Source organism: Myotis yumanensis, unplaced genomic scaffold (genome assembly GCF_028538775.1).
Source record: "Myotis yumanensis isolate MYYU_CA2020_CCGP unplaced genomic scaffold, mMyoYum1.0.hap1 SCAF_2, whole genome shotgun sequence".
NCBI classification, from domain to species: Eukaryota; Metazoa; Chordata; class Mammalia; order Chiroptera; family Vespertilionidae; genus Myotis; species Myotis yumanensis.
Window position 1 is genome coordinate 14,138,192 of NW_027223753.1, and position 9,155 is coordinate 14,147,346.

General features: G+C 49.7%; 1 protein-coding gene across 3 annotated transcripts in view; it reads right to left on the reverse strand.

The window, feature by feature from the left end:
• Nucleotides 1–9,155, reverse strand: part of LUZP1 (leucine zipper protein 1) — an 83,980-nt gene extending 74,825 nt beyond the window's left edge. For 2 of the 3 annotated variants that reach the window (XM_070404324.1, XM_070404323.1), the window contains exon 1: nt 9,044–9,155. The gene's annotated coding sequence lies outside the window, so the exon portion shown is untranslated. Of the gene's footprint in view, nt 1–3,302; nt 3,384–9,043 lie in introns of those variants that run through there. The other variant, XM_070404322.1, reaches the window with a different exon arrangement.

Sequence of the window (9,155 nt, forward strand, 5' to 3'; positions counted from 1 at the left end):
ATTTAAACAAATGAAGGTGGTAGTGATTACACAGCTATATACTTTTGTCATGTATACATCACAAAGCGTACACTTAAAATTGGTGAATTTTTTTAAAATATATTTTATTGATTTTTTACAGAGAGAAAGGGAGAGGGATAGAGAGCTAGAAACATCGATGAGAGAGAAACATCGATCAGCTGCCTCCTGCACACTCCCCTCTGGGGATGTGCCCACAACCAAGGTACATGCCCTTGACCGGAATCGAACCTGGGACCCCTGAGTTCACAGGCTGACATTCTATCCACTGAGCCAAACCGGTTAGGGCAAAAATTGGTGAATTTTCTTGTAGGTAAATTATACCTCGACAAAGCTGACTTGAAAAACAAAAAGCCCGGCCAGTGTGGCTCAGTAGTTGAGGTCACTAGTTTGATTCCCGATCAGGGCACATGCCCAGGTTGCAAATTCGATCCCCAATAGGTCCCAAGCAGGAGGCAGCTGATCAATGTTTCTCTCTCACCAATGTTTCTATCTCTCTCTCCCTCTCCCTTCCTCTCTCTTTAATAAAGTCAAGAAAAATATTTTTAAAGAAAAGAATGCATGCATTCATTCAGCAAATATTGAGCACCTATTATGTGCATTCAAAGTTTATACCCAATCTTTCAGCTTGACTATGTAGGTCCTACCTGTATGTAATGTGCTTTACTCAGAAGCTGACAATGTCCCACAAAGCCATGTTACATGAAAAATGGTTCCATTTCTGATGATGAATATCACCTCAATGATGGCCTCTACAGTAGAAGAACCATTAGCTATCCAACATCTTCCATTACATAAATGCAATCTATGGTCACCCAGGTACTCTATGAGAAAAAAATGTATTAAGCACCTACTGCATATAAAATATAGCACTACTACATGGGTTTGTCTTTCTACAAAAAAAAACAAACACACAAAAAAACTGGAACATCTCAAAAGCATACTGACAACACTGCTGGAGGAAAAGAAGGCAACATTATTGGGAGATAGACTTAACTGACAGGATCCCAGTGACCTAGTGGCTCAGTCAAAGACCTAGAAGCTAAGCCTCCTGGTTTCCAATGCAGTATGCCTCGTGGAGATAACCATGGACCTTAGACACAGACTTGAGTTTTAATTCCAGCTCCACTTCTTGCTAGTTTTATATAGAAACTTCTGACCCTCACCGTTTGCTCATCTGTGAAACAGCCGCCAACTACTTGTGAAGACTATGTGAGATATATACCACCGAGCACCATTACTGGGCACAGAATAGGCACTCAACAATATGAGTTCCCTTTCACGGTCTTAAATTATTTAAGAGTAAGAAAATACCTATTAATCAAGGCTGGTCCACAATCCCTGTTCGTAATCACAGGACGATGAACCAGTATTTGCTGCCTTGTTTATATTCTAATCAACTCCCTTCCCGCCCCACTATTTCCAGTTTTTCAAACGTTAGTGACTATGTTTAGAAAAGTGATTTAATTTTAGAAGCCTGAAAAATTCTTCTGAGTAAATTGAGCACAACTTTAATATGCCCCAAGGGGAATTCTGAGCAAAATAATTATTTCTGACAAGAGAATTTTCTATGGGGGTTATTCAATTTAACCACACGAATGTCACCAAACACGCCAAGTGACAGGAAGCCATCTGGAACATACTGATACAGATTCTCAGAAGGGAAATGTCCCCCGAAAATCCATACCCCCCTCTCCTTCCCTAATCTGAGGCAGTAAAATCTAGCAACTAGGTGAACTGAATTCCCCCGGTTCTGACACTAGTCCAGCTCCTTAGGCCAGAACTGCGGCAGTTTGTAAAAAAGCCCTGAGCAAACCCCACCTCTCGAAAGACCCCCAAAAGGCAGGGCAGTCCAGAGAGCATTTCCTCCACAAGCGACGGGCAGAGAAGGCAGCTCAGAAGCACAATTTGTCTCCCAAGGTCATTCATGTCAGAGAAGGTGCGACGGAGGATGTGCCTGCCAGCAGTCCGCCTGTGCGGAGAGCCCACCGCAGCGTTTTGGGGGTGTCTATTCGCTTCCCCTCTCCCACCCCCAAGCGTGAGCACTAGTCTCGGCATCTCCGAAACAAGCCACCACAAGTTCTGCAGTTAGGAAAGGGGCTGACGATGAAGAAACAGATGCTCCGGAGCAAGATGGTCTTTCTGGGCGCGCAGAGCGTCCTCCAAGGTTATTCACAGAAACCGCAGGCACCTCGCGGAGCGCGAACCCGGGCTCCGAGCCCCCCCGCCCGGCCGCTCCGGGACGCCGGGTTCCCTGCAGGCGGCCTCCGCAGCCCGAGGCCACTGGCCCCACAAACCGCACTTCATTCCTGCGCCTCGGGAAGCCATGGCTCCTTCCCGGCCGGGCAGGGGTGGGGGTGCGCGGGGAGGCGGGGAGGCGGGGGGCGGGCCGCGTGCGCTGCGGAAAGTTCACCGCGGCGGCGGGCGGCCCGGCCCAGCTCGCCTGCGTCCCCCTGCAGATTCCACCATTAATTAGTCCTCAGGACTGTCTACTGGCAACTTAAACAAAGCGAATGCCTCAAATTCCTTCCTAGCCCGGCGGTCTGGCCGTGAGACCAGCATCCGCCGGGACGCGGCCGGCGAGGCAGGCCGACAGCTGCGGCGGCGGCGGGACCCCTCCCCGCCCGGCCCGCACCCCCGCGGCGCAGTCCCGCAGCCGGCCCCCGCACGCCGGCCCGAACGCTCCCACCTCCTCCCTCCGCCGCCCCCTCCTCCTCCTCCTCCTCCTCCTCAGGAGCTCCCGGCTCTTCCTGTAAGATCACTTCCTTCCTCCCGGGTGCCCGCGGGCCCCGCGCAGCCCCCTCCCCGGCCGCCCCGGCCCCCCGCCCCGCCGCGCCGCTCCCCGCCCCCACCGGGCCCCGCGCGCTCCCCCCCCCCCCACACACACTCCCAAACTCGACCTTAAAACTCTTCCTCCGCCCCCGCCCCCCCGCAAACATCCCCTGAGCTCCCGGCCCAACATTTCTCCTCAGAGTCTCGTTCCCACCGAGAAGTCTCTCCGAAGCTTCCCTCCCCCTCCAAAAACTCCAAAAACAGTCTCAAGGTCTCGCCCCCCAAGGTCTCCCCTCCCGAGTTCTGGCTCCCAAAATTCCAAACTCTCCCCCCACCTCCACTCCACACCCCCAGCCCTCCCCCGGGGCGCCGGCCGGTTCTGCCCCGCCGCCCCCGGGTGCCCCCGACCCCTCCGCGGGGCAGGCCATCCACTCGGACGCCCTCCCCAGCCCCGACCGGCCCGCCCCGGCCTCCCGCCCCGCGCTCCCGCCGCCCCACCGCGGACCCCTCACCTCGGCGGCTCCGGCCCACGCTCCCGCCCGCCCAGGGCTCGGGCGCTCCGCTCCCGGCCGCCGGCGCCTCCTCGGGCTCCCCTGGACTGACAATGAGGGGCGGGCCAGTGGGTGACGTCAGCGTCCTGGGGGCGGGGCCTGCGGCGAGGGGCGGGGCTAGGCTGTACGCCCCTCCCCCTCCGTCTTATTTTACCCTTCCCCAGACTCGGACTCCGCCAAGTTGTAGGCGCGGTGGGAATTCAAAATGGGAGACAAAACGTCCTGTTTTCGAGAGGGGCACTCTCTGGGGTGTTGCGAGGACTGAAGGAGATAATCCATGTAAAGGTGGTTAGCCCGGGGCCTGCTATAGTGCAATCACTGAACAGATACTATTTCTATTACTCAGCAAATGTGGAAAAGGAACTCAGTTTGAGACTCAGGAGGCATGAGTTCCAGTCCCCCCTCTGCTATTAATTAATTGTGCGATCCTAGACAAGTCCTTTCCCATCCCTCACTTTAAACTTCTTTAAAAAAAATGGGAAGGGACGATGACCAGATGATCTCAAAACTCCCTCCAATAATTATATATTTTCTGTGGACCTACTATGTGCAAGGTACCTACAGCCCAGAGACATGGAGAGGGGAGCTTTCGAAGGGAGCCCAAGGCTCACACCCAGCATGGTGCAGGGCACAGCCGGAGACACTCCTGACAGATGCCCTCCCACATACTGGCACAGAGCTGCATTCACAAGCTGGGGCACAGAAGCGCTGAGAGCTGCTTCCGCTGACTGCAGCAGCATAGCTGGTCTCTTGAGACATCTCTTGTGTAAGTTCCTTATTGCCTATGGAATAAAGGCTAAAGAAAGCCCTGACCTACCTTTATACACACACACACACACTGTAAAGTTTATCCAAACTTCCCCTGGCACACCCACTGCTTTCCCACATCTGCCCCATTGCCCATGCTCGTCCCTTGCTGTCTTATCTCAACTTACAACTCCTAGTTTCCCTCAGCCAGAAGTGGACTCTCCCTGCTTGGAATATCCACAGCATTGTGTCTAACTCTCATGTGGTCATGAACACATTTTTAACTTGTGTCGAAATTAACCTCTCTTTTGTTTCTTAGCACTTTCTCCCTTCCTTGAGGTCAGAACCCACACATGTTCCACAAACCATGTAGTTGTCGTTCTTATTTTCGTTATTATTATCATCAATATTATTTCTAGCTTGTAACACCACATAGCACCTCTAGTGATAATCCACCCAATCATGACACAGTAGAAGACTCTGAAGTCCTGAGGGAGGAAGAGGCTCCCTGAAAGTGGCCCTGCAGAGGATTGCCATTGGAACAGGAACCAACACTCCAGTTTCTAGCCCCCAGGGGGATTCTGCTGAGGCATATCTGACACACCAGGGTATCTCTGTCACTTGCCACCTCCTCAAAAGTGGGGACAGCTTCAAGTTCTCTCTGCAAATTCTTCTCTCTCTCTCTCTCTCTCTCTGCAAATTCTTTGCAGCAGAGCTGACCCATTTCTCCCTCATGCCTTTCTCCTCTCATTTTCCTTACAAGAGATGGATCTGTGTTAAACTGCCCTTGGCATCTCTGCAGTCCACTAGGAGGGCTGCAGCAAGGCGCTGGGCGTTTCCAGAGTGCTGGCCTGTGGGAAGAGGGAAAGGGTTTGGGGATTCTGATTAATTTCCTGCACTGAAGACAGGCAAATGGCTGTCCTGAAATGCCTGGGCTGGTTCTCAGGGCCCCTAACAAATTGAGGCTTATTTTTAGAATAGGAAATTCAAAAACGCTACTTCCCATGAAAATCCAGCGTGGCCACAGGATGGCTGCAGGCAAAGAATGGGCCTTTACTGAGTCTTTCCCATGTAGTGACTCTGATTCGAAGCTTTGCAAACCCTTGGAAGAGAGAAGCCAGGACTCCCAGGGGAGGTTCTGAAGACAGAACTTTCTCCCCGGGACCTATGACCCCATCTGCCACTTATTCATTCACTCACACCAAAGCTTTGGCACAAGACAAATCAGGATTCAAATCTCGGCTCCACCACTTACCAATTGTGTGACCTTGGACTTGCAACCTCTGCACCTCAGTTTCTCACCTAAAAAATAGGAATAATCTCTCTGGCCGGGTGGCTCAGTTAGTTGGAGTGTCGTTCCATACACCAAAGTGTTGTGGGTTCGATTCCCAGTTAGGGCACATACCTAGGTGCATATGGGAGACAACCAATGGATGTTTCTCTCACACATTGATTTTTTTCTCTCTCTCCCTTCCTCTCTCTCTCTCTAAAAAATAATAATAATAGCACCTATCTCATACAGTGACTGTGATGATAAATGAAATAACATGTGGAAGAGCTTAATTCAGAGCCTGGCACCCAGTTCATGCCAGGACATGGTGGCTGCTATTACTATTTCATGATGTCCTCCCAGAAAGGCCCCACATGTGCTGGCCTCTGGGCTGTAGGGCTAACTACTGACAGTCTTGACCTCATAAGCTCAGTTGGTAAAAGGAATGAGGTAGATTTGCATGATCAGGCAAGAAAATGCATCTACTGGGTATTGTTAAATGATAAGAGTAAGTTGCAGAATTACAGGTACAGTAGGATCCATAGTTATAACTTTAATATACCAGGCATGCTTAATGTATACATAAAATATGGAAAATAGCCCTAATCGGTTTGGCTCAGTGGATAGAGCTTTGGCCTGTGGACTGAAAGGTCCCGGGTTCGATTCCGGTCAAGAGCTACCTTGGTTGTGGGCTCATCCCCGGTAGGAGATGTGCAGGAGGCAGCTGATCGATGTTTCTCTCTCATCGATGTTTCTAACTCTCTATCCCTCTCCCTTCCTCTCTGTAAAAAATCAATTAAAAAAATATGGAAAATATAGAGAACTAAATAGGAGGCTCTCACCTTTCTTCTTACTGTTTGACATGTTTGTGTGTATGTGTGTGTGTGTGGCAGGAACTTTCAAAAAAAGACTACTAGATGCTAAGAGGGAAAAAGAAAGGGGAGAAAACACAGCTACAAGACAGGTCAGCAGTGGGCATCTGAATCATAGAAAGTTCCACAGCTCACATCTCATTCTTCATGGCACTCCAGAAAAAGCCCCTGCCCAGAAATTCTCACTTCCCTCCCTCCCCAACCCTTAGCTTCATTTGAACTTTCAATGCTACAGCCAAAGGCAAGACTCCCAACAGAGCTCCCAGAAACCATGGCAAAGCCAGTAGAAAATACTTTTAAGCAGAATTTTTTCTCTCCCTGTTCTATGCCCTCCTGCACCTCCCAAAGAATAACAATATGTCACCATCATGTGCCTACTGTGCCCAAAATTTGCACTTTCATGTTCCTCATGATATCTGTCTGCAATTCAATTTTAAAATAATTTTCTTCTATTTCTTTCTTTCTTTCTTTCTTTTTTTTTTTTTTTTTTTGCTTTAGAAAGAGAAGAAGGGAAAAGGGTAGAGAGAAAAATGTGAAAGATAAACATAGATCTATTGCCCCCTGTACACACCCCAACCGAGATCGAACCCAAAACCTAGGCATGTGCCCTGACCAGGAATTGAACCTGAAACCTTTCAGTGCATGGGATGACCATGCACTGAATTGAGCCACACAGGCCAGGGCTGCAATTTAAATTTTTTACAAGGAAGTTCTATTACTTAGTCATCAGGAAAAATGGTATATATAAAATATATAAAAGTGCTAACCAAGCTAGGGTTGGTTCACTTTTGTTGGTTTGAAAACAATAAAATATAACATTGTGGTTGAGGCAAGTGCTAAGGTTCACAGGAATCACAGAAAGCGAAAGTGGAAAGAGATAAAATCACCCTAAATTTCTCCTACTATCCTCCAAAAGGCATGATTTACATTTACATTTCAGGCCACCCACCAGGACCTATATTTCATTCATTCATTCATTCGTTCATTCAACAGACACTTAAGGATTCTTTACTATAAACCAAGCATCATACTGGGTACTTTACAGTTACTATCCCATATAGGTTATGGGGGTTATTTTTCTGATCTTGCAGATTAAGGAAACAAGGCTCAAGTAGGTAAAGTAACTTGCCCCAAATCTCACATCTAATGGGATCTAAACCAAGGCCTTCAGAACATCAAAGCTCAATTCCTGAATGATGTGGGCTGAATTACAAAGCCAGTGAGCCGTGCACTGGGCAGCCATGGCGGCCTGACTGGCCTTGGGCAAGTCACTGAACCCTTCTCAGCAGTAGCTTCCCCATCTCTGCGGGATGAGGGCATACCTGGATATTTTGTGCAAATTAAGTGTCTTGCAAAGTTGTAACACATAAGACAAAGGGAAGTCGTTGGGTCAGCTGTTCCGGGACTGAATCCCACTCATCTTTGGATCTCTTGGTGCTGTCCCCCTTATTGTGTAGCCCCATTAAGGTTGATCCCCCATTAAGGCATTTAGGACAGTCTTTCTTGCATGAACTCATACTATGCCCCCCAGTAGCCTGGGATGGGAACGATGCTTATTCATTTCTGAACCTTCTGCCCCCACTACAATGCCTGCCATGCATCCCCTATTTCTTTACCTATTTATTTCATAACAAATGGCTGAGGGCCCAACATGTGCCAGGCACTGCACACACGATAAGACAACAAAGATCTGGAGAGACAAGACAACGTTAAACACAATTAATTATTTCATAGCAATGGCATGAAGTGCCACAAAGTATCAGGCCAGGTGCTGCGAGGGCTTTGGGGATGCAAAGTGGGGACCGAGCTCAATCCAGGACACAGGAACGGCTTCCGAAAGGAGGTGGCTTTGAGGCTCAGAGAGGTTAAGAAACTTGCTCAAGGTCACACAACTGGTAAGGGGGAAAGCTGGGATTTTAACCCAGAATGCCTGACTCCATAGCCCATGTTCTGTCTGCTATACAACACTGCCTTTTTATCTCTTCCATCTTATTCTTCCCTGGCTCTTATTCATGCAAAGGGAGTAAGGTCTATCTAACACTGAATGCACTAAAGCAATGTTTTTCCCAGGTTTGGGGATTAGGGACCCTCTTTGAGAATCTGGTGAAATCCATGAAAACTCCCAGAAACAACATGTATACAGACACCCCCACAAAATCATGCCTACAGTTTCAGGGGGTTCATAGGTATCCTGACACTCAGCTTTAGAACCCACACCATGGAGGACCATAGGACCTTAGAGTGAGAGTCTCAAAACTTCAGAAAGAGACACCAGGGCCCCATGGGGACCTCAACTGCCCAGACAGACCCCAGGATCCTACAGAAAGATTTTCAAGATCCAAGAGAAAGAAGATCCTGGGATCCTGTAGGGACCCCAAGTCCTCCGAAGTAACAGCAGGGCCCTGCAGAGATATTCCCAAGATGCTTTGGGCTGTGCGGGAACCTCAGGCCCTCTTACAGCACAGGTACCCCCAGGGGAACCCGCAGGCCTTGGAAAGCTGTGGTTCTTAACCATCTGGGCGGTCCCTGACACCTTAGAAACTCTCAAGAAAAATGCAACACACAACATGTTCCACACAAAACCGAGGGGCTTACTGACCTCTGGGAGGCCATCAGTAGCCCCCAGATTCTGACCTCCTGTTCTTGAGCTTCCACAAGAACAGGAACCCCCCCCCCCAGCCCCCCCCCGCCCCTGAACCACTCAAGAACCTGGACCAGGACTACAGACTCGAGGCACAAACTTTAGAGTCAAAACAGACCAGGAGTTGAATCCTGGCCCTGTCGTTTTCTCGCCATGACCTTGGACCACTCACCGACAAACCCTCAGGCTTCAGCATCTCGCCTCCCAAAAGAGAGGGTTGGGCAAGTCTCCCTCCCCAGCCAGCCCCGGCGGCGTGGGCTCCGTGCCGGTGGGCGATGGCGCCC